General features: G+C 40.0%; 1 protein-coding gene across 9 annotated transcripts in view; it reads right to left on the bottom strand.

Annotated features, from left to right (window-relative positions):
• OSBPL6 (oxysterol binding protein like 6) overlaps nt 1–25,476 on the bottom strand; it is a 208,881-nt gene extending 183,405 nt beyond the window's left edge. For all 9 annotated transcript variants that reach the window (XM_044242411.1, XM_044242410.1, XM_044242414.1 and 6 more), the window contains exon 1: nt 25,422–25,476. The gene's annotated coding sequence lies outside the window, so the exon portion shown is untranslated. The remainder of the gene's footprint in view (nt 1–25,421) is intronic.
• Between the last annotated feature and the right edge of the window lie 270 nt (nt 25,477–25,746).

Raw genomic sequence — 25,746 nt, 5'->3', positions numbered from 1 at the left:
AGCAATAAACAAAAAAATCTTCATTCAGCACAGTGCAAAAGGCTGAAAACTATGGCCCACAGGCCACACCTGGCCCACTTCTTAGTTTTGTGAATAAAGTTTTATTAGAACACAGCCACATCCATTCATTTACATATTATCTATACCTGCTTTACTACTACAACAGCAGAGCTAAATAGCTACAACAGACATTTTATAGCCTGCAAGGCCTAAAATAATTACCATCTGGTTCTTTTTAAGAAATCTTGCTAACCACTGGCATATAGGTAAAAGTAGGGACACTGAGTTCAAATCCTGGTAATCCATTACTGTGTGATCATGAGCAAGTTACTTAACTTCTCAGTGCCACTGTTTCTTTATAAATAAGTCTGTAAAGCAGGGATAATAGTTACTGATTTACTAGGGTTACTATAAATTTTCAAAATGAAAAGAAAAAGAAATAAATTATGATGAATGTAAAATTAATAAATTAAATAGTGCCTAGAACAAAACCTGCACTTTTTTTATTTTAAATTTTTTAAGTTTTTTTAATTAACATATAATGTATTATTAGCCCCAGGGGTACAGGTCTGTGAACTGCCAGGTTTACACACTTCACAGCACTCACCATAGCACATACCCTCCCCAATGTCCATAACCCCACCACCCTCCCCCTCCACCTCCCCCTTGCCCCCGGCAACCCTCAGTTTGTTTTGTGAGATTAAGAGTCATGGTTTGTCTCCCTCCAGATCCCATCTTGTTTCATTTATTCTTTTCCTACTCCCAAACCCCCCATGTTGCATCTCTTCTTCCTCATATCAGGGAGATCATATGATAATTGTTTTTCTCTGATTGACTTATTTCACTAAGCATAATGCCCTCTAGTTCCATCCACGTCATCGCAAAAGGCAAGATTTCATTTCTTCTGATGGCTGCACAGTATTCCATTGTATAAATATACCACATCTTCTTTACCCACTCATCTGTTGATAGACATCTAGGTTCTTTCCATAGTTTGGCTATTGTGAACATTGCTACTGTAAACATTTGGGTATGCGTGTCCCTTCAGTTAACTACATTTACATCTTTAGGGTAAATACCCAGTAGAACCTGCACATTTTTAAAGTATATACCAATTTTAAGGAAAAAAAAAAAAGCTTAAGACCAAATGGAGCAATAACAGTGAAAGTACTCTATTGGACAATGCTTTATTTCTAATAAAACCCTATTACTCACCACACTGGCATATAAGCTCTCTAAACTTAATCTCCATATTTTGGTAAATATTCGTTAAATATAAATGGCTGAAAAAGGAAAAAGTCTCAATATTAGCCGTAAGTCATTATTACCTCTGAAATTAGACTTTCTTAAACCAGTTATTATGCATCTTTAGAAAGACCTCTGAAAATTTGATATCTTCTCTTAAGATTCATTCAAAATGTTCCCTCCACCTCCATCCCTTCTCCTCTTCAAACATACCCAAAAGCAATAACTCAGGCCCAGCACCCTGGGTTCTTACAGGTGACTTCCCCTGCACACTCATGGCATCCAGATGTTTGCTAATTTAACTCTGAAGGCATCTCTAGTGGCAGTTGTACCCACAGCTAGAAAAACCAACTGGGGTGGGCTGAAGAATGGCTCCTCAAAGATAGAGTCACTTCCTCCTCATCCCCAGAATTTGGGAATGTTACCTTACAGAGCCAAAGAGAGAATATTATCTCATATGGGAAAAAAATATGGCTACAGATGTTGAGAAGAGGTGCGTATCCTGGATTACCTGGGTGGACTCTCAGTGCAAGTACATGTATACGCACAAGAAAGAGGCAGAGGGGGTTTTGACATAGACATAGAAAGAGAAGATGGACACAGAGGAAAGAGTGATGTGAAGGTGAGACAAATTTGAAGAGATGTGGCCACAAGCTAAAAAAACACCAAAGTGTGAAAGCTAAAAGAGGCAAGGAATGAATTTACCCCTAAGGCCTCCAGAGGGAGAGCAGTCCTGCCAACCTCATGATTTTAGCTCAATGAGACTGAATTTGGACTTCCGGCCTACAGAGCTATGAAACAATAAATTTGTGCCATTTTAAGCCACCAAGTTTATGGTAACTTCTTACAGCAGCCATAAGAAACTAATACACCACAGCACTATGCCAGCCCACACAGGTGCACACACCTTTACAAGCAGGGACCCACCAGTTATACCACTTCTCATTACTTTAAAAAAAAAAATTCCTATAAGGGAGAGTTGTTAAAGATGTTACAAAAGGCTTTCGTGGGGCACCGGGTGGCTCAGTCAGTTAAGAGACTGACTCTTGATTTCAGCTCAGGTCATGATCGCAGGGTCATGAGATGCAGCCCTGCATTGGAGCCCACCACTCAGCTTGGAATCTACTGGAGATTTTCTCTCTCCTTCTCTCCCTTCCCCCAACCCCCATTCTTTCTCTCTAAAAATAAAAATAAATAAAATCTTTTTTTTAATAAAATCTTTTTTTTAGAAAAGCCTTTGGCAATTGAATGAAATCCTTTTTTAAGTGATTCGACATGAATCAAATTTTCTAACTCTCTCTTCATCTTAAAAACCAAGGAGGGGAGTGTCTGGGTGGCTCAGTTAAGCCTCTGACTCTTGATTTCAGCTCAGGTCATGATCTCAGGGTCCTGGGATTAAGCCCCACATCGGGCTCTGCACTCAGCATGGAGTCTGCTTCTCTCTCTCTCCCTCTGCCCCTCCCCACTTCTCAAAAATAAATAATTTTAAAATTAAAGGAAGGAAGGGAGGAAGAAGGAAGGGAGGGAGGAAGGAAGGATTGTAATATCACTTGCTATATAGGTTGAAGTACTGTTGGCTTCATGGTTTTGTGCTCCAACTCTCTGCCTCATTATTCTGTTGTATATAGAAGAAAACTATCTAGTGATGCTTTTTTCACATGCTGCTGGTGGACCCAGTCTCCCTCACTGCTATGTCTTAGCTCATAATCCCTGAGTTTTCACTTAATCTGTGAGTTACCACTTTTCTTTATGTTGACACAATATACAAAAGATTTTACCCATACAAGAATCCAAAAAAGGATCTGTTGTTGTTGTTGCATTCCACTTACTGGAAGACACTATAATCCTTCATACAAGAGAAAAATGAGATGGTGACTTTCTCAAAATAGCCAATAAGATAAATCCTAATCACATGGTCTTCATATATTAACAAAAGAATTATTGTGGAAAATCAGATGCAAAATTTGATTAATCAGCACACTACATAAACTTGAATAGTTGAAGGTTCCATACTGACTAAATTGTGACTAGTTTTGACAGCTCGAAATATAACTTTAAAAGATGGCAGAATTAATACTTCTTTGCTCAGCCTTTGATACTTCTACAGCCAAGAGCCAAATGCTTCTAAAGTGTGACAAATGACCATTCTAATTAAAACTGATCAAACACTTAGCTGTGCTGCTTAGTAGCATAATGCCCTTAAGAGGATTAGACAAACAATTCTGGAAATATACAAAGCCATTATGTTTGTTAATGAATTTCCGATAGAATAGAATATATGAGTGTTTCAAAAAGTGACTACCTTTAACTTCCCATTTGTCCAAGTGACTGACCTAAAAATGATTTGGACATGTGTACTGGAAATACCTTCTACTCTGTTGCTGGATCTTTTGCTCTCTGCCAGTGTTTTTTTTTACTAAAGTAACTTCACTACAGTCAATGTTTTTTTCAGTGTTTTCCTTTATGATGAGTACTCTCTATGTGTTCTTTTTTAAAGATTTTATTTATTTATTTGACAGAGAGAGACACAGTGAGAGAAGGAACAGAAGCAGGGGGAGGAGAGGGAGAAGCAGGCCTCTGAGGAGACCTGGGAGAAGAGGCAGGGAGCCCAACGCAGGGCTTGATCCCAGGACCCTGGATCATGACCTGAACCAAGGCAGATACTTAACAACTGAGCCACCCAGGCGCCCCTATTTATGCCTTTTTTTTTTTTAATCTTCCTTTATTTCTTTTCTACAAGCATTGTTGTTTTACCTTTTTCAGATCTACAATCTTTCTGGAGCTGTTATTAGAAATCCAGGATTAATGAGAATATCAGGTACAATTCTGGGAATGTCCTTCCACATCACTTTCACTTTCACTGCCATAATCCAAGGCTAACTATGCCACAGAGAGCTTAAGCCTCTGAAACTGTTCTTCTTCTCATCCATCAGCCTTCATCTTTGACACTCTCCTATCCTGATCTAGTTAGTCAGGAGCTGTCCCTGAAACGTATCCATTTTTAGCAAGCTCAATTCCCCTATCACTCTCTCAACACAAATCTCACTGTTGGCAAGGAGAAAGTAGTAGGGACCAATTGGTTTGGAAGCTACAAGAATGGAGCCTGAAATCTAATTATACAAACTACGAGCTGCAAGACTTTGGCAGTCACTTCACATTTCTATTTCCTCATCTCTGACATCGAGAAGTGCTGGGATTGACAGTGGGAAGAAGGTGGGGGGTGGGGGGTGGAGAAGGATTATCAATAACAACACCTTTCAGGCTTATTGCAGAAATAAGAAATAATGCATGTCAAGGCCCTGGCACAGAGCAGACACTAAACAAACAAACAAACAGTAGCTACCAAAGAATAACCAACGAATCAATAAAGCCAGTAGCCACCTTGCTCAGTTGCTTCTGAATCTGTCAGAAAAACTCTTACCACATCACCTATGCTTTCCCATTCACAACATTGTCTATGTAAACTTTTTCCACAGCCTCTCAAGTTCTGTATTTCACTCCTCTGTCCACCTCCTTACTTTCCAAGGACCATGAAACTTCCACTTCTGGCCAAGATAAACTAACAAGGACCAAATTTACCCTCCTACTTGAAACAACCAAAAATAGACAAAACATATGAAGAAATGGTTTTGAAGACACCATCTAGCAACAAGAACAGTGATCTCTGAAAGATGGGAAAGTGAGGTGAGTCCTAAGATTGCACCTGCTTATTGCCTTGAGAGTTCTGGCCACAGCCCAGGGAGAGAGAAGCCAGGCAAGGACCAGCAGACATACTGAGTCAAAAGTCCAGAGGACCAAGGTAGCTATGTTTCAAAGGAAAGGAGAGAAGTTTACAGAGAGAGAATACTGGAGAGATGCAGAGAGTTCTCCTCGAAAATGCAGCTTGGGGACGCCTGGGTGGCGCAGTTGGTTGGACGACTGCCTTCAGCTCAGGGCGTGATCCTGGAGTCCCGGGATCGAGTCCCACATCAGGCTCCCAGCTCCATGCGGAGTCTGCTTCGCTCTCTGACCTTCTCCTCGCTCGTGCTCTCTCTCACTGTCTCTCTCTCTCAAATAAATAAAAAAAAAAAAAAAAAAAAAAGAAAATGCAGCTTGGTCCTGCTTGCAGGTAATAAGGAAATTAAGGACATTGAAGGAAAAAAAAAAATGTAAAAAGGATTAGAGGTAACACTCACACAGAATCAAGAAGACTGCCTGCTCCCACCTGCCACAATGGAAAGTCTTGTGATTCAGGGGACACTGGACAAAGTACACAGAAGGGTCTTACCCAGTTCTGGGAATAATTAGCCTTAATTAAGCACTGTTTTAGTCCTACCCAGCAAATCTTACAACAAGACCTAAAAGAATCAAGCTATTTCCAAATAAATTAACTGCATCTAGAACAAATTTGAAGAATATTGATAAGAATTTAAAAATATCTGGGACCAACAAAATAAAATTCACAATATTTGGCATCCAATCAAAAATTAACAGCCATACAAAGAAGCAGGAAATTATGACTTATAATAAGGACATCAATCAATCTCAATCCAGAGTTGTTACAAATATTAGAATTAATAGATGAGGACATTAAAACAGCTATAATCATATTCTATATATTCAAAAACTCAAATAGAAACATGGAAGATATTTCAAAAGACCCAAATAGGGGTACCTGCGTGGCTCAGTGGGTTAAGCCTCTGCCTTTGGCTCAGGTCATGATCTCCGGGTCCTGGGATCGACCCCAGCATCGGGCTCTCTGCTCAGCAGGGAGCCTGCTTCCCCCTCTCTCTCTGCCTGCCTCTCTGCCTACTTGTGATCTCTGTCTGTCAAATAAATAAATAAAATCTTCAAAAGACCCAAATATCACTTGTAGTGATGAAAACTACAAGGTCTGAGATGAAAGATACACTAGATTATTTTAGGCAGTGCCAAAGAAAAGATTACTAAGCTTGAAGACATGGCAATAGTAGATCTCTAAAGTGAAAAGGAGAGAAAAGAGAATTTTTAAAAATGAACGAGTATCAGTGAGCAGTAAGACAACTGTAAGCAGTCTAATACACAGGTAAATACACATTCCCAAAGGAAGGACAATGAAGAAGGGGTAGAAAAGATTTTTGAATAATTGTATAGAATTTTCAAATGTTCTTGAAAGCTAAAACTTCATAGATCCAAGAAGCTCAAAGAACCCCAAGCACAAGAAACATGAGAAAAACCACAACTCTTTCTGCCATGTAAGGGTATGAGATATCTACAACCTAGAAGATAACCTTACCAGACCAACCATGCTAGAATCCTGATCTCAGATTTCCAGCCTCCGGAACTATGAGAAAGAAATTTCTATTATTATAAAATATCCAGTCTTTGGTACTTGATTATAGCAGTCCAAATGGACAAAGGCAGGATCTACTTCTGCCTACAATATGACTTGGTTTTACAGCCAAAATCATATCTGAAAAGGCACTGTAAGAACAGCCATGAACCCTAACCAGTAGACAGATTCCTCAGGATGAAAATGACTATGATTAGTTCCATCAGCACTTTCTCCAACATCTGTATACATATTTGTAAATCAGTCCTAATGTGTACCTTGTACCAGGTCTGGATGGATTCACAGCCAGTGATGGTAAGTATAAAACTGGCCCTGGCTTGGACACCTCCCTGAACCTCTCAGAACCTCAGGCTCCTCACCTACAAACATGAGAGAGGTAGACCAGAAGGTCCCTTCTGTGATTTGGGTAATGCTGGAAGTCTCATGTGCTAGGTAAGTCTTAGATATTGAGACAACAAGAGAATATAAGACAGATATTTTGGGCATCTGTCTGTCATAAATATTCTCAAAGTAATCTTCCCAAAACCATGATTTTGAAGCATGGCCATTTTCCCTTTTAATTTGTCACTCTGACTTTATGGAAATCAGCTGTCTACCACCCGCCAACTCCCAACACTGCCTACCAATATTTTCTTTAGGCAGAGGACTAACCATGATTCTTAACTACCTTCAAATCAGAGAGATTAATTGAACTTTAATTCACAATAAAATAATAATATATGTAGAGCATACAATTTTAGGAATATTCCCCTAAAAGCTTTCTGGAATTCCTGAAGAAAATCCATCCATTTTAGAAAGACAATTCTAAGGAAGCATGAAAAACTGCATAAAAGGGGCGCCTGGGTGGCTCAGTGGGTTAAACCTCTGCCTTCGGCTCAGGACATGGTCCCAGGGTCCTGGGATCGAGCCCCACATCGGGCTCTCTGCTCGACAGTGGGTCTGCTTCCTCCTCCTCTCTCTCTGCCTATCTCCTCTGCCTACTTGTAATCTCTGTCTGTCAAATAAATAAAAATCTTAAAAAAAAAAAACACTGCATAAAATTATTAAGTAACTTCCTCCCCCTAAAACGCCAGTAATATATCCTGGCACAAAGCATTTTGGCAATGTTATCATCCAAGTTGCATTTTTAAACTAAAAACTTGGGGGCAGATGTGAACTAACTTGTCAAAGTCAGCATTCTACCACCACCTTCAAAAAGAGATTATTAATTTCTTGTTTTAAGTACAGTCATGATACCCATACCAGAGGAAGAGAAAGGAAAAAAGTTTGGGATAGTTCTTTAATGTGTCTAAAGAAACAGAACCTTACTTGCAACTAACTCATAAGTTACTGTATTGCAGAGAAATGTCAAATGGACTGTTTTAAACCAAAAAGAAGCAATTTAAAAGCTCTAGCATCTTCAACTTAAAGAAATGCATATTAACCTTTGTTTACTTTACTGCTGGCTTTGAAAAATGTAATCCCTAAACCTGGTCATTTCACATTATGTGGTCTGCTTACAAAGAATAATTAGGCATTTTACTCAAAGTATTTTTTTATGTATTTCTTACATAGAGAAGCAAATAATTGTCAGTTGGCTACCCTATAATGGGCATTTGAAAATAGAAGTTCAGCACTGCTTTATCCAAGTATGTGTGTTCCTTTAAAGTTTAAAGGACAAGCTCTACAAGCTTTTCCTTCAATGCTCCCACAGATTAGAGTGTAAATACAAACTAAATAAACCCATAATTAGCATTTCTAATAACAAGCAATGTACAGTGTAATTTTATATGAATCAATTAACAAAAATTATATATTCAACAACACTTACTGAATGCCCACTATGTACAAGGCTATGTGATGTGGGAGTTAAAAAGATGAATAGACAGTGCTTTCTATTCCTATGAAAAGCCCTCTAATAGCATTAGTTTTGGGGATTTAACAAGTGGAAATAAAAAACAACCCTTAATGGTTATCAGTCTCACTGAGGCTCCCCATGACTTCGGAGCATTAGCTCAAAGGCAGCTAAAGGCTGAAGACTCAATATCTCAGTGAGCCAGGAAACCATAGGATATAGCCCCAAACCCAGGCAATAAACCCGTCTGTCTTTCTAAAAAGACCCAGCAAAGCACTTAGGAGCAAATATGCAAGCATCCTCAGGAGCAAATCACCAGAAATATGAAGTGTGTGCAAAGGGTAATGGCTGAGGTTTGGGGAAGAATAGTGGAAAGGAGGAAAAGAATATGTCTTCCTGTTTGTTTAAAGCAGAATTTCCACAGGAAAGCCAAAAATTAAAATGCTGCCTTTACCGTCTGTCACAGGGAAGATCTCATTTGGTTTTTAAAGCAAAGTGGGTTTTTGTCTACATTTCTTTTTGTCACCAATTGAGATTAATAATATTGGTCAAAAAATAATAATTTGGGTCATGTTTTACTATTTGCCTGAGAGCACTTCTATACTAAAAATAGTAAAGCCAGAGTTAAGAATTCAAAGCATCTGATGGATGTATGCTGTATTCAGTTGCTTCTCAGAAAATTAAAAAAAAAAAAATTATAACCTGTCATTAGACAGCAGTTAATCAGCATAAATGCTGTATTAAATGCCAAGTGAGTTAGATGAGGTTGAAATCTGAAGGAAAGAATTAAGGAAAATTCTAGTTGAGTACCCACTACCTGAAAAATTAAGAGCCAATAAAATTCTCTATGATCATTTCAGGGGCGGCTGGGTGGCTTGGTCGGGTGGCATCCACCTTTAGCTCAGGTCATGATCTCAGGGTCCTAGAATTGAGCACCATGTTGAGCTCCCTGCTCAGTGGGGAGTCTGCTTCTCCCTCTCCTTCTGCTCCTCCCCTCTGCTCGTTCTCTCTCTCTCTCTCTCTCAAATAAATAAATAAAATCTTTTTCAAAAAATTCTCTATGGTCATTTGAGTTATCTTATGTCTTTGATGCTAGTGCTTGTATCCTGAATACTACAGAGGACATTTGGTGAGTCTGTACTATGCGCCAGAAAAACAGAGAACATGTGACACAATAAGATGAGGTTTAGGCCTTACATTACAGATAATAAAACCATTTGGGCAAGTTACTTAACCTTTTTGTGTATTAGTTTTCTCATCTTTAAAATGGAGCTAATATTAGTACTAACCAACAGCATTATCGTGAGGATTTCATGAGTGAAATCAAGACAAGCACTTAAAACAATTGCTGGCACATAGTGAACTGTACATACATCCGTGATTATTATTGTGTCTGTATTTTTGCAGCTAACAGGACAATTCTTCCTACTGAGCCCTTTCATACATTCTCAGTGGGAGGGGAAAATGGTTTTAAAAAACATCTGAAGGACTGGGCTGTTAGAGAACACATAATAAAGGCCTTAAAGTGTTCGTATCCTTTAATCCTCAATATGGTCATTTTCAGGAACAATCAGAGTTGTAAACAAAAATCTGTGTACAAGGCCATTCATCAGATTATTTTTAATGCAGAAAAACCACCTTGCTGTCCAAATGGAATTAAGTAAAACATGGCATGTGCATAAAATGGAATATTCTACACCTATTAAAAATTAAGTTTAACCATAGAAACAGTAAAAGGATCAGAGGCTGCTAGGGGTAGTGTTGGGGATAAGGATGAACAGGTGGAACACAGAGGATTTTTAGGGCACTGAAACTATTCTGTATGAGACAGTAATGGTGAATACATGTCACTCTACACTTGTGCACATGCACAAAATGTACAACACCAAGAGTGGACCCTACTCTGAACTATGGACTTTGGGTGATGATGATGTGTCAAAGTTGACTCATCTGTTTTAACAAACGTGCCGGTCTGGTAGGGTGTGGATAGCGGAGGCTTGGCTTGTTTGGGGGAAGGGATAGATAGGAAATCTCTCCAGTTTCTGCTCAATTTTGCTGTGAACCCAAAACAGCTCTTAAAAATAAAGTCTATTTTTACAATTAAGTTAAGAAGAATAATGGGTGATACAAGAAATCATCATGATTCATTGCTAAGAAAAAGAAAGCAATTTATAAAGAACTGAAAACATATCCAAACGCTAAAATTCAGCTTCCAGAAACAGGATTAAAAGTAATTTTAAAACATGCTTTTCTGTGTTTGCAAGATTTTCTACAATGAAGTTGTATTGGTTTAAATACAGCAGAAAGTTTTAGTACTTTCCTTTAAAATGTCACCTAGTTTTCAATTCAAAGTTATTGAAAAAAGACATGCTAAATAGGAAAGAAACAAGCACCAACCGGAATCGCTAGCATCTCCACAGACCTGCAGAATCTCACCAATGACCTGAAATCCTGTATCTTCGAGATATCATGATTTCGTTCATCCCACAGATATTAAGCGCCCATCATGAAACTAAGTCCTGGGAACACAGCAGTGACTGAGATAGACAACGAAAGTTAGGAGATGAAAAACAAATAAACCCATAAGGAAGATGTTCTCAGATGGGGGTGCACGGACACGCTCCGGGGCAGTGCTGGGGTCGGCCTCTCTGAGATCCAAGCTGATGTGGGAAAGGCGAGGAGGAGCCGGGGGGTAGTGGGAGGAAGGTGCCCCAAAGAAAAGAGCTGGTGCCAAGACCCTGAGGTGGGAATAACCTGGGCTTATTAAAAGAACAGCAAGGCCAGTGTGGCCGGTCATCAGTAGAAGTTGGGTCTTAACAACTCTGCATCTAGAATACCTTGAAGGTACGGAATAATCATTACCTAAAATTGGTTAAGAGTCCAGGCTTCAGGGCCAGACAGGCCAGTTTCAAATCCACCTTGGTCACTTGCTGTAGGCGAATTGTGAGCTGGTCACCTCCTCCCTGGACCCTGGCTTCCTCATCCATAAAATAAAAGTAACAATATTGACTGTAAGAGCATCTGCAAGGCTTTAAACAAGAGGATAATCACCTCAAATCCTTTGGAGAATGCTTGGCAGACAAAAAGTGCTAAACAAATGGTAGCTAGACCTTAAATAAAATCTTAAAAAAAAAAATGGATGCCTGGGTGGCTCAGTCGGTTAAGCGCCTGCCTTCAGCTCGGGTCATGATACTAAGGTCTGGGATCAAGTCCCACATTGGGCTCCTTGCTTGACAGGGAGCCTGCTTCTCCCTCTGCCTGCTGCTCCCCCTGCTTGGTGCTCTCTCTCTCTCTCTCTGACAAATAAATAAATAAACTTAAAAAAAAAAAAAGGGTAGCTAGTCTTAAAAGTGCTCTTTAGAGAATTAAAAAAAAAACCCACACATAGAATTAGAAATTTTACTATATTTAAATCACATCAATATAAATAAACATTATCCTTTTTTTAAAAAAAGATTCTTTTTATTTATTTGACATAGAGAGAGAGATCACAAGAAGGCAGGGCAGCAGGCAGAGAGAGAGAAAGAAGCAGGCTCCTTGCTCAGCAGGGCTCAATGCAGGGCTCGATCCCAGGACCCTGAGATCATGACCTGAGCTGAAGGCAGAGGCTTAACCCACTGAGCCACCCAGGTGCCCTATAAATGCTACCTTATCTGACCTGATAATTCTTTCAGTTATATGCCTTGTTGCAGAAATTCTACTATGTGCTATTTTGTCAAGAAAAGTCAATGAATACGCAACCAAATCTCTAGCCCACAGAGGATAAGGAGGGAATGCTTTCACAATCTTTCTAAAATCTCTTTTTCCTTGACTCTTCTTTATATTCGTGATAGCCCATTTCTCTTTCCAGAAATTCTTTTCTCTCTTGACTCAGGGACATGATTCTTGGTCTTCTGCCCATCCATCTCTCTGTTCATCCTCTACCTCAGATTTCTCTCTCCAACCTTCCCACCACCTAAAAATGTCATCAGTTCCTACATTTTTACCCATGTCCTTCTTTTTTTTTTTAATCACAAAACCTTCGCAGATCCTTCACGGCCTCCACAGGCCCTCACGGTATTAACTCACATTCTTGGTGTGACACTTACCTCATTACACTTGGTATTATACTAAATTATATCTTAGCTCCCCTATTGGATGGGCAGAATCTTGAGAGTAGGACTGACAGCTTAATCATCTTTCTTTCTTCCTTAAGACCTAACCAAATCTCTTGAATACAGTCATTGCTATCAATAACTAAGGGGGTCAGCATATAAAATACTTCTGACAGATTAGTAACATTAAAACGGAGCCTTACAAATTCTGTTGACAATTTTCTTATCTCTCTCAAATTAGCTTTTGATTTGCAAGAAGGCATAAAAGACTAGTTATGACCATATTTACATTTTACATAGTAAGTTTCCAACTAGTGAATAATATAAATTTTTAATTAACATGGTAAAAATAATAACAGTTAGCACTTACACAGCACTTACTATGTGCCCTGTTCTTAGAAATGTATATGCATTAATCGTATATATGTACACATACATGTACATATAGGTATATGATTAATGCATATACATTTCTAAGAAAAGAATAAAATCATATACATTTCTAAGAAAAGGGCACATAGTAAGTGCTAGTTATTATTTTTACCATGTTTATCTTTTTAACAATCCTCTGTGTTAGGCGCCATTTTTATATTTGCCATTTTAGGAAAGCAAAGCAAAGTAGAGTTAACGGACTTATTCAGAGTCACGCAGCTGGACAAAGCCAAGCGAGGATTTGAAACTAGGCAGCCTTAGCCCCAGTCTACGTTTATAACGCTAAGCCTTACCTAAATAGCCGTTCTCTATAAAAATCTAATTTTACATAAGCATTTTTTAACTCATTCAGAATTTTTTGCAGAAGTTTGTTACTCATAACTACTACTTTTTTCTCTAAGATAAATACGTAAATCTGTATTAACCACATCAAAGTTCTGGCTAAAGTATGCATATGTAATATTCTAATGCCAATATCATAGTGTCAATTTTGCATTAAATATTTTAGTATTTTAAATTACCTCATTTTAACTTCTGAATGCTAAAAGATGGTACCAGTCTAACATGGAATCTTCTTAACTAACTATCCCAGGAAATTTATATTTCCATATAGATTTTTCTGTACTCTGAATCAATTTTTAAATTCAAGGAAACTAAGAATTTTCATGAATATGTAATATAAATCATGCTAATGCTACTTAGCATTAGGTATCACAGAGAAGAACTACAAAAACATTATAATCTTGTTGAAAATGACAATTTAATATATGATGTCAGGTTTTTAAAGGCTATAGTTAGCCTTAATTAATTTACCTCTAGAAAATAATCTCTATTATTATGAAGTCTACTTAATTCTCAGATGTTGTTATACTTAAAGTTTTTAGGTTAATAAACCCAAAAATAGTGATGGAGAATTCTATTAAAATGCAAAGCAAATTTTTAAATCAACTTTTAATCAACAAAATTCTTAAAATGTGATAAGCCACTGCGTATAGGCCTGATTTCTCAGCAGTTAATGGGGGAGGGGGTGCAGAGGAAGAGGGGAGAGAGAATCCCAAACAGGCCCCATGCTAGGCATGGATCTCACGACCCTGAAATCATGACCTGAGCCGAAATCAAAAGTCAGACGCTTCAGTGACTGAGCCATCCAGGCACCCCCTCAGCAATTAATTTTTAAGGAAAAAAACGTTTCGGTCTTTGCCTCACCAAAAGTGAAAACATCCAAGAGTGTTCAAAAGTAAAGTCCTATTGACTTTAACCATAAAAAAGTCACTTGCCCAAACTGGTACTCTTTTTGCCCTTTTTAAGAACATAAAACCTTGGGTTCCAAGAGGCTTATTCCCTGGGTCCTCATACTTGCTGTTCCCTCTAGCAGGAAAGGCTCTGCACCCAGATTTTTTCACAACCTGCTCTTTCCCATTATTGAGGTTCAATTCAAACGCCTTCACCTAGCAAGGCCTTTCCCCTGGTCCCTTCACCCAGGCAAGCCCAATGTTATGGATTGAATTTTATCTCCCAAAAAGATATGCTGCATTCCTAACCCTCGCTCCCCCAGGATATGACCTTATTCATAAATAGGATTGTTGCAATGTAGTTAAGATGAGGTCATACTGGAGTAGGGTTAGGCCTTACTCCATCATGACCGGTGTCCTATACAAACAGGAGACACACAAACAGAGACATGGGAAGAAGGTTAGCAAAGACTGAGTTGTGCTACTGCAAGCAAAGGAATGCGCAAAGGAATGCCTGGGGCTGCCAGAAGATAGAAGAGGCAAGGAGGGACCCACCTTAGTTTTGAACTTCAAGCCGCCAGCACTGAGACAATACATTTCTCTTGTTTTAAGCCACCCAATTCCTGGTACTTACTTATGGCGGTGCTGGGAAGCAAACACCCACCACCACTACCCCCTGCTCTCAGTCCCATCGATTACTTTTATTGTCCTTAAACAGTCTTTAATGGCAACTAAAACAGCAATTAACTGTCTTCTACTTTTTATTTACTTTAATTAGAATGTCAATTTCATGAGCACTTTTTACTTCCTGGCCTTTTCTGACTTAGTAGTTGCTCAAGAAATACTTTGTCAAATAAATTATCCTGAGAGAGATGACAGGATTAAAGAATGTCAGAATGGTCACTCACTTCCAATACTCTGAGCAAGTATAAACTGGCCTGGAAAACGAGCTTCTGCTCTGCTTGGAAGGACAAAATCCAGAAGGGGCAGCCAAAGGAAGACCCCTAGTGGAACAGGGAACAAGAAGGAGCTTCTGAGTTGTAGGGGACAGAGAGTGCTGTGGGGGTTCAGGAATGATGAGGGAAAAGGGGGTGAGATGCAATGCAAGTGACGGGGGAGAGAGACCTGGGTGTGAAAAGGGCAGGGGCCAGCGACTCTGTACCAAAGGGCAACCACTGGCAGTTTCTCTCTTCTCTGGACTCTAGCCTGTTAGATGAGTTACTCACCTGTTAGGTGAGTCTTTATGGTAACTACTGTGTTCTTACATCAGATCAGAATGAGCCCCAAATTTGCAAAGGAATGCCACTGGTTACAAGTATAACAGCTACTTGTTATAACTGTTTGGTTACAACTACTCAACATTCTTGATCAGTAAAAGCGATCCCCGAGCAATTTTTTTTTTTAATTGTAACAATGGACATATAACATCCTATTCATTTCAAGTGTATGTCATAGTGATCTGATAATTTTTATTCATTATGAAATGATTCCCGTTTATGAGTCCAGTTAACACCTGTCCCCATACAAAGTTGTTACAATATTGGTCACTATATCCCCCATGCTGTACATTATATCCCCATAACTTAAGTATTTTGTAACTGGGGCACCTGGGTGGCTCAGTGGGTTAAGCTCTGCCTTCGACTCAGGTCATGATATCAGGGTCCTGGGATCAAGCCCCACACTGCATCGGGCTCTCTGCTCAGCAGGGAGCCTGCTTACCGCTCTCTCCGGGGCTGCCTCTCTGCTTACTTGTAATGTCCGTTTGTCAAATAAATAAGTAAAATCATTTTTTAAAAAAATTTATAACTGAGGGACGGCTGGGTGACTCAGTGGGTTAAAGCCTCTGCCTTCGGCTTGGGTCATGATCTCAGGGTCCTGGGATGGAGTCCTGCATCCGGCTCTCTGCTCAGCAGGGAGCCTGCTCCCCCCCCCCACCCCGCCTGCCTCTCCGCCTACTGTCGAATAAATTAAAAAAAAAAATTATAACTGAAAGTTTGTACTTCTTAAATTTTAAAATTATCTTGGTTTGAATAGATAATCTGTTCATAAGTTTAAAAATTCAGAAGGTAGTAAGGGATATACTAAGTGTCCTAAGTAAGTGTCTTTACATCCCCACACAACTACCCAGTTTTCCTCCCCAGAGTCAATCATTTTACCAGTTTCTTGTGTCATCTTCCAGAGATAGTCTTTACAGTTACACATAAACATATATTTATAAACTCATATTTAACACCAACAGCCATATCCCACTCTGTACCTTGACTTGTTCCCTTATTATACCTTAGAAATCATTTCATATCAGCAAATATAGAATGATCTTACTTTTTGAAATTTAGCAATGGGTGTCTGTTATTTATAGCTACCTAGTTTTGTTTCTGCTCCTAATTATTTAACCAATCCCATGCTGATATTTAGCTTTCCCTGAATCTTTTGCCACTACAGACAATGTTGCAATTGACATCTTTATGCAAATTCATTTTGCAATGTACGAGTATATTTATAGAAAAATTTCTTAAATTTAGGGTGAGAAGGTAGGTGAACTTTTAATTTTGTTATCCATAGAGGCTGTATGTTTTGTACCCCCATAATGCATGAACCTGTCTGTCAGTTACCTCCAAAGCCTTGCCACTGTAAAGCACTAATAAACATCAAAATCTTTCCCAACTTAAAAGTGTGGGGAGGGCAACTTAAACAGTTTAAAACTGCATTTCTCTTACCATGAGTTGAACACAGTTTCATATTTGTAAGTGCCATCTGTAATTTCCTTTTCTGTCAACTGTTTTTTCATTCTGTTGCCCCCTTCCCTATTAGATTAACAGTCATTTTTCTTAATTGATTTATAGGAGCTCTTTGGATATTAATGAGTTAAACCTTGTTTGTGGCATGTTATGGTTTCTTTTCCATATGGTAATATTTATCTTCTGCCAGTACAGACAATACTTTTTCCTTAAATGGCATTTACTTTATCAGTCTTTTCATCTTACTTATTCTGTGTTCTTCAAAACATTTAAAAACTTTTTTTTTTTTTTAAGTGTAGAAATAGATATCCTCCATCATATCCGACCTCCATCAGATGGATTGAAACGAGACTGGAAGACAAGCTGGGATAGAATAGCGATCTCTTTCCTTCCTTGACCTTCCTCTTTCATTACCCTGAGCTCTTGCCGATTTTGCTTTCTCCTCCTTTGCTTTCTTCATGGAGTTGCACATGAACCCTACATTTGCTTGGCCTACCTTGGAGATCACATTCTTTTTATAGTTCTTGCTTCGATTTGAAGTTTATTGAGATCAAAAAGAATTTCATTAATGTCTTTTCATAATCAACATGCCATTCAAACTGTGCTACTTTTTCTATTCTAGGAAAATTATACAACAAAAACTGCTCAGATTGTTGCCTGATGGGGTGCGAATATGCAAAAGATTGTCTAGCTGAGACAGATAAACAGAAAGCAAAAATGTTATCTTAATTTAAAATAAATTATCTCCAGAAATGACATGGCACAATTTTTCTAATTTTAATATTCTTTTAGATACTTTATTCTTTAAGCTTTAGTAATTGTTCATAGTGTGTTACTCCTAGCAACACTGCATTACGTATTAAAAAAAAGCAAAGTAACTTCTTCAAATTAGGATAAAACTTAGGCACTAGTGTAGCAGATGTGAAATAAAGCTATTGCTAAAAATTGAGGCCAGGTTTATTTTAAGTTTGACTTTTGAAAAAAAGATTCTAAAAATATACTGCTGTTTTTCTCCCTTCTACTTCCACGCTCTTTTCAAAAGGTGGATAGTTCGCTGTCTTAAGCACAATGGTGAGAATTGCCTCAACATGGTGCAAGATAAAAAAGTAGAAGTTAATGTTCTCTTCCTGACTCAATTCCCTCTACGTTTTGATTTTCTCTTATATTAGCATATGGAAAGAGAATGCCAAAGGAAAAGAGATAGAAAAGTATCTAACCTGGGAAAATTTAATTTTTCTCTATCCTTTCCTGCCCATGGAATTAAAAGACAAAGTTATAGGGATCAAGACAGCAAACAGCAAAAAAAATTAAATAATGATATTTGTAGTGTCTGAGTGTCTTTCATTCCTTTCATCTTACCCTCAGAACAAAGCCTTTGCTCTAAAAACCCAAGAAAATAATATACATATATACGTATGATTTCACTTTCTACACTGGCCACTCATGGAGAATGATACAAAAGAAGGTTAAAATTCCACTGCAGAGGCTGCTGTTGGTTCATTCTCTCATTCCCATACCCACAGTTTAGGGAAGAGCATTATTTCCTGTTACCCCCCAACAGGAGTAAATTATTTGGCACGTCATCTTCTAGCTCTATTTGTACACAGGGCTTGCACCTCACTTGGCAAGTCCCTGGGGCCTCAGGTTACCCAGCTGGAAAATGGGAGAGGTTGGAATAGATGACTTTGTAAACCTCTTTCAGCTCTAATGTTTTAGTAATCTAATATAAAGGTCATCCAAGCACCAGCCATCAAGCAAAGATGAGTATTTCTAGTGCCTGAGTAGTATTTTCTTCATGTGTTTTATTTATGTGAATTGATACACAGATTTTCTTGAGCAGAGAAAAACATAATCCATCATCTCTAAAGGAGAAACTTTTTGGTGTATTAATTATGAATTATTTGTACTCACCATCAACGCTGGAGAAACGGATTCAAAAGACAGTCTGCTGATATCTTATTTAAATGTTATTTACTTATGTAAATTTACTTTTACTTAAACTTGTTTACATATTTATTTATTTAAACTTATTTGAAGTTTAAGAGTTAAGTTACATACTTAACACTCTCTAACCCAGTTACTCCTTACAGTCCTGGACAGTAAGCTACCTGCCTTGGCCTCCTTTCTTGCTCTGCCTTTCCACAGCTTACTATAGATTTTGAGACTCTGGTCCTGCTGGATGGAATATTTTCCCACAGGAGAGGCTTTACTTTCAAGTAAACTGCCAAACCAGTAGCAGAAAGAGTCACTGGACTTTTCTGCTGCCTATAATTAACATAATTCTTACAATTTAAAGACATTCAACATTTATATTATGATTTATTTTAATATAGACACACCCTAAGGGCTGCCTGTTTGGCTAGGTCAGAAGAGCACGTGACCCTTGATCTTGGTTGGGGTCATGAGATCAAGCACCACCTTGCCTGTAGAGATTACTAAGAAAGACAAACTTTCAAAAGTACAAAAAGAACTGATTTTTAAAAACTGTACTACTACATAAAGTAAGTGAACACAAAGAGAAGGGTTCATGTAGCCCACTAGAAACCTCATCTTGTGACCATCATGATTCAGTACAGTCAATTCCCTGTAATAAAGCTGGATCTTTAATTAACCCTTCTGTCTATTTTCCATTTTTCCCTTTAAAAGTCAACTCAGCACTAAGACACATTCCATTCTCACAAATCTGACTTCACCCACCCAGCTGTCCTTTCCCTGACCTCTGTCTCTCCTATGTGACAACACTGAGGTATCTTCTTGACAAAAGGACTTGCCATGAGTTTAAAGTCTTCTGCTTTAAAAAGTCAATAAAACAGAAGTACATTTAAAGTAACTGTTCTTTGCAGGGACCGCATTTTTTCCCCCATAGCACTCTCAATTCAAGGAGGTCTAAACATAAATCTGGAAAAAGTTTAAGGAACAAATGAAAAAATAGAAACTTCATGCAAATTCCAAAACCAAGCCAGATCCACCCTCCACGTTCGCATACATATTCAATAGTGATTTGTTTTTGGTAGATTCTGTCTTGGGTAGACCCTGAGGGCAGACAGGTTTATGAGCCAGCACTTAAGAGGGTGTCTGGTACATAGTAGGTGCTCAACAAAGAGGGGCTGAAAGAAGAAGGAAGGCACTTGATGGCCCATGGCCCATTCACACGAGACCCACAGATGCTGGTCACCTCTCTGTGAAAGTGATCAGCCTCGGGTCTGGTAACTGAATGTAGGGATGCAGAACTTCTTCCAAAGTTCATGGAAACTGAGAACCGTGCCAGAAGAGCAGACTACCACTTTCACCAAATGAGATGTAGATCATGTCAGTTATCCCTAAAATTAATTTTTGCACATTGTTTTGACCAAAGCTCCTGAGTCCAGCCTGGATTTCAAATCATTAAATATTTATATCTATTTATGGGATACAGGGAATGTGTAGCTGCAGTGAAGGGTATGACTAATCATCCCTGAAAAACAAGAGGCTTCTGGAGTGAGTCCTTGACTCTCTTAGGAGCTTTTTGATAACTTCTGACTATAATGGTAAACAACAAACTTTTTTCCTTCAGGAGGTCTGTCTTTCTCTTTTCCTTTTTCTTTTCTTTTTTCCTGTAAGATATTGCCACATTTCCATTCAACTGCTGATGGAACTACCAGCAAGATGTCAAGATGTTCTCCAAATCACTATGCCAAGGAAAGGCAATTGAGGATTACATTGCCTTGGGGAAAACTATCCAGCCACGAATCATTGTATCAGCTGGTGTGAAATCAGCAAGAAAAAAACATTACAGAGGATCAGAAAACGTCAAGAAATAGAAGCAAAATTGGAAAACAAATTTCAAAATAGGACGAGAAAATGCTAGCATAATATTTACAAATCAGAATGCCAGCTAAAATGGTATTCAATCAAAATGACACTATATATTACTCCAGAATGGCCCTTGAAATAGAAAGCCCTATCCTGTCCGCACAGGAGAGCATAAGCAACTCTTTATTATAATGAAGAGAACTTCAAGGGTTGAAATCCTTTATCCTTTTCAAGGGAGTATATGTCAGAAAATACAAACATATGTGCCATTACATTGCAACATTAGATGGGAAACAGTATGAAAGCAAACATCAGCCCACAAGGCTCTAGTCCCTCCATCACATCCTGTTCCCTGCACTCACGGGAAGTGGCTATTAGTATCTTCATTTCACATGTGCCATAACTGAGGATAAGAGGGGTCTGCTTCACCAAATTACACACAACTAGTAAACTGTCAAGAGAGATTTGATTCCAACACTTCTGACTGTGATGCCAACACACTCTCAATTCTATGAACCCACTTCCTGTCAATCCAAAACATCATCTTCACACCTTAACCACTGAGCATTTACCTACTTCACACAATAAAATTACACAAAGGCATTTTATGCCCTCTTCCCTCAGATACTCTTCCAGGTATGCACCAGGTATGACATGAGAAAATCAAAGTCTTCACTGTGAGTGTCGTAACTGCCCACCAACTCCAAGTTTGTATCTTCAAACATAAGCTGAGTATCAATCACTCCACACTTGACATGTCTAAATCATGCTAAAAGCTCCCACCACAACTTCTCTATTTCTTTTAATTAAAATGAAACATCGGGCTCCTGGGTGGGTCAGTGGGTTAAAGCCTCTGCCTTCAGTTCAGGTCATGATCCCAGCGTCCTGAGATCGAGCCCCACATTGGGCTCTCTACTCGGCGAGGAGCCTGCTTCTCCCTCTCTGGCTCCCCCTGCTTGTGTTCTCACTGTGTCTCTCTTTCTCCGCCAAATACATAAATCTTTTTTTAAAAAAAATAAATAAAGTGAAACATCTTTGACTCCTTCCTCCTATTCCTACTTAGGATCTTAAGCCTTGTATTCTTCTCCCAGTGTCTTTTAAAATCCATTTTTTCTTTTCAGTTCTCTCCAAACAGAGAATTCTCATCTCAATCAACAGCTTCCAAACCAGGGATCCTGCCTTGAATCTCTCCCCTTCACACCCGCACCCCCAATCTATCAGTTCTCTAGACTTTTTAATAAACTCTTTGAGTGGTTCATGGTTGGAAAATTCCCCATGGCTTCTTCCACTTCTTTTTTTTTTTTTTTTTTTTAAGATTTTATTTATTTGACAGAGAGAGATCACAAGTAGGCAGAGAGGCAGGCAGAGAGAGAGAGAGGAGGAAGCAGGCTCCCTGCTGAGCAGAGAGCCCGATGCGGGACTCGATCCCAGGACCCTGAGATCATGACCTGAGCCGAAGGCAGCGGCTTAACCCACTGAGCCACCCAGGCGCCCGGCTTCTTCCACTTCTGTTCATTTTCTCTGTTCAAGATGGCTGAGGTCCCTCTTCTCAGCAAGGCCACTTCCTGCTCATCTTTCATATAAGCCTCTCCATGAACTCTACACAATACATGCCTATACACAGGGACTGCTTCCTTATCCCTTAACTGACATCTTCTGGGTCTTTTGGTACAGGAGCCTGGTGTGCCTTATGATGTGTCTTGTCCTTATTTTCTTTTTCCTTAGAATTCTAAATTACTACTGATCCATGCATGAGAACTTCTTTCTTTCTTTCTTTCTTTCTCTTTATTTCTTTCTTTTTTTAAAAATATGATAATCATCTGTGAACTTACTCTAGGTACTAGATCATTACCAATAACTTATATCCACCTGTGTGTTCCTCCTCATGCCATCCCCCTGGTCCTCTCAGAGGACAACTGCTGTGCTAGGTTTTAAGTTTATCCTCCTGCTTTAAAAACAAACAAACAAAACAAGTATTTCAATACACGCACCTATACAAATGCTTGTTTGTATTTGACGATTTGTATTTGTTTATTCCCCTGGCTTGTGTAAATTAGTACAACAATTTTGGGAAATAATTTGGCAACAACTAGGAAATTGAATACTTACACATCTTACAAATCAACAATTCTGTACCTTGGTATTTCCCCAAGAGAAACACTTTTACATGTGCCCCAGGAAACATGAATGACCAGAGCAGCACTCTCTGCAAATTTTTTTCAAGTGGTGGTGGTGGCTGGTGGGGGGGGGAGCCACTGGCAGAACAGTGAAACATAATTGCTATGGATAGGTAATGGAATCATGTACAGCAATGGAAGTCAGTGAACAACAGCTATATACAACATGGACGAATCATGGTGACATAATGTTGAGAAGAAAAAAATTCCCAGAAGTCAATGCTTAGCACGAGACCTTTCTTGCAAGATTAAAAACAGACTTTAAAAAAGCATTATAATCATTACTTAACCTTCGCAGTTAAAAAATTAAAAAAAAAAAAAACCTCTTGAGAATTCATGACTTCTCCCCCCAAACTAGACTACAAACTCGTGAAAGTAGAGACATCTTTTTATTCTTATTTGTATTTCCCACAGTACCTAGACCAGTGTCTTGAACAGACGGATGCTCATACGAAATTATCCACTGAATGATCACTGAATGCTACCTAACCAAGGCATTTTAATCAAATTTGAATATTCTCCCTAATCCAACAATTTCATCAATAAAGTCACATAAAACTTTTACCTACTGATGCATTAACCTATTTCTGTTTCTGCAGTGGTACTACAGATCTCCAGCCACAAATGCTTCATTTTAGGAGGACCTTATCCCTCTTCACAGAGTACAGTTAACATAAGGTTAAAAGAATCTAGAGATGAGAAAACTTACGCGTTCCTATAAAAGTTCAGCAGAATCATATCACACTATGCCAAGAGACATCTGATAAAACCATAATTTGAAACTGAGATATCCCAAAAGGAATCCATCCATTGCGTGTATAATTGAGTTATCAATAACAAAACTGAAAAAAAATCAGCAAATACAGGATTTTTAGAAAGTTTTCTAAAAGCAAAGATTTTAATGGAAATATTTTGTTTCCACATTGAGAAAAAAAATTTTTAAGGGGAAACACAAGAAATTCAGGGGTAAAAGAATAACAGGAATAATACTCCACCAATGAGTATAACTCAATGAGGACAAGGCATATTTTCTATAGGTGATAATAGCGAGTTACACTGCAGCTTCCCTTCGACCTTGGGAACTCTGCTCACTCTGGGTTACTGTGAGGTCTTCTGTTTCATTTATTATTAGTCTTTGTATCTGCAATGCTGTAGCATTGGATAGGATTATCAACATTGTGAGCTTGCAGTACCTCAAACTGTAGAAATGCTTCCAAAAAACAAATGGGGATGGAGGAGAGAGGAAAAAACACAACGAAGAGGAAAACAAAGTTAATGATATTAAGACGGGATATTTTAAAATTTTACCTTTGACGGAAGACTACATTTACAAATCAGCCCCATGATATACAACTATCCGCTAGCATGCAATTTTTTTTAAATTTAATAAAAGATGTCAAGGAAAAATTGTTTTCTTATTTAGGAAAAAAATCACGAGTGAATGTAACATACAATTTGCTAAAACTAGTTCAATTACTTAAAGAAGGAAATTGGTATGAAGAAAAAAAAAACCTATAGGACTTTGCATCTGCGAGAAAGAAATAAGCTGGCAACCCAGTGGGTTCACTTAGTTTCGTGTCATTTGCTTCATGTCCATTATGTAATGCTTCCCCAGCTTTGGGTCTCTATGTTTAAGCTACTGTTAGGAATATCATAGAATGGCCACAAAATCAGTATCTGGTCATAACTTTCAAAAACAGCTCCAAAGGTGTCATGCAGATGTGCCCACAACAGTAAAGGCTTTAAAAAAAAAAAAAAAAAAAAATCTGCTGGTGTCATTACTTCTTCCTGGCTTCCTCCCCAGGTCTCCCTTCCCCTCCTCCCCCCCAGCATCCCTGGCGACACGATCTGCGGGCAGCTCCGGGCTCGATGCAGGGGAAGCACGTCCTGACTGCAATGCAAACGCTGTCCCGGTCTGAACCAGCGAAGGCAGACTCGGCCCTGGCTGGAGGTGTGGACCAAAGCTGCAGAGAAGGCTGCAGGGGAGCCAGCAGCCGGGGGACAAGGGTGGCCCGCGAGGGCAGTCCGCAGTGCACGCGCACAATAAAACCCAATGCACAACTTCCCCAGCCGCTCATCTCGGCTCCCCGGATTCGCTGGGAGGTGCGGCGTAGGCGTTAGCTGGAGCGGGCGCGGGCACCGACGCTCTCGCCGCGCGGGTTCGGTTCTCCGCTGACAATTACATCAGTCCTTCTCCCGGCCCCAGCTTCAATCCCCGGCAGCCAGGCAGAGCGAGGGTGCCCGCCTGCGCGGAGGAATGCGAGCGCGCGAGCCAGGAGGCCGGAATTCCCCAACAACGAGGGGGAAGGGAGGGTGGCGAGCGGGGAACCTTGATCCAGACGCCCCCTCCCACCTTGGCCACGGGTCCCGACAGGCATCGCCGCCCCCGCCGCCGGGGCTCACCCGCCAAGGGAACCCCCAGGGGGCGGCGACGCCTCCAGGGCCCAAAGCCCGGCTGCCCACCCGCGCGTTCCTCCGGCCCTCCGGACGCGCACAATGCCCCCGGGCTGCGGAGCGGGTACCGCGGTGTCAGCTCCCGGGGTCCCCTCTGCGCTAGGACACCTACTTGGAAGGCAAGCAGCGGCGGAGCCGATTCTGCGGCGGTAGCGGCGGGAGGCGGCCCTGGCGGGCGGGCGGGCGGGCAGACGAGCGCGCAGGCTGGTCAGGGAGCGGAGGCGCGGGCGCCGCCTGCGCGGAGCCGCGGACTCCAGCACCGACAGCGGCGGCGGCGGCGGCGGCGGCTGTGCTGCGCCTCCAGTGGTCCACCGCGCCGCAGCCCCTCCTCTCCCACGGGCGGGGCGCGCTGGCGGGGCGGTGCTCCCCGCTCCCCGCCCCCGGCTCCCGCGGGCAGCCCAGGCCGGAGCGGCACCGCGGGAGGCGGGCGCTCCCGT

The sequence above is a fragment of the Neovison vison genome, chromosome 3 (assembly GCF_020171115.1).
Source record: "Neovison vison isolate M4711 chromosome 3, ASM_NN_V1, whole genome shotgun sequence".
Classification (NCBI taxonomy): Eukaryota; Metazoa; Chordata; class Mammalia; order Carnivora; family Mustelidae; genus Neogale; species Neogale vison.
This window is presented reverse-complemented; position numbering and strand designations above follow the sequence as displayed.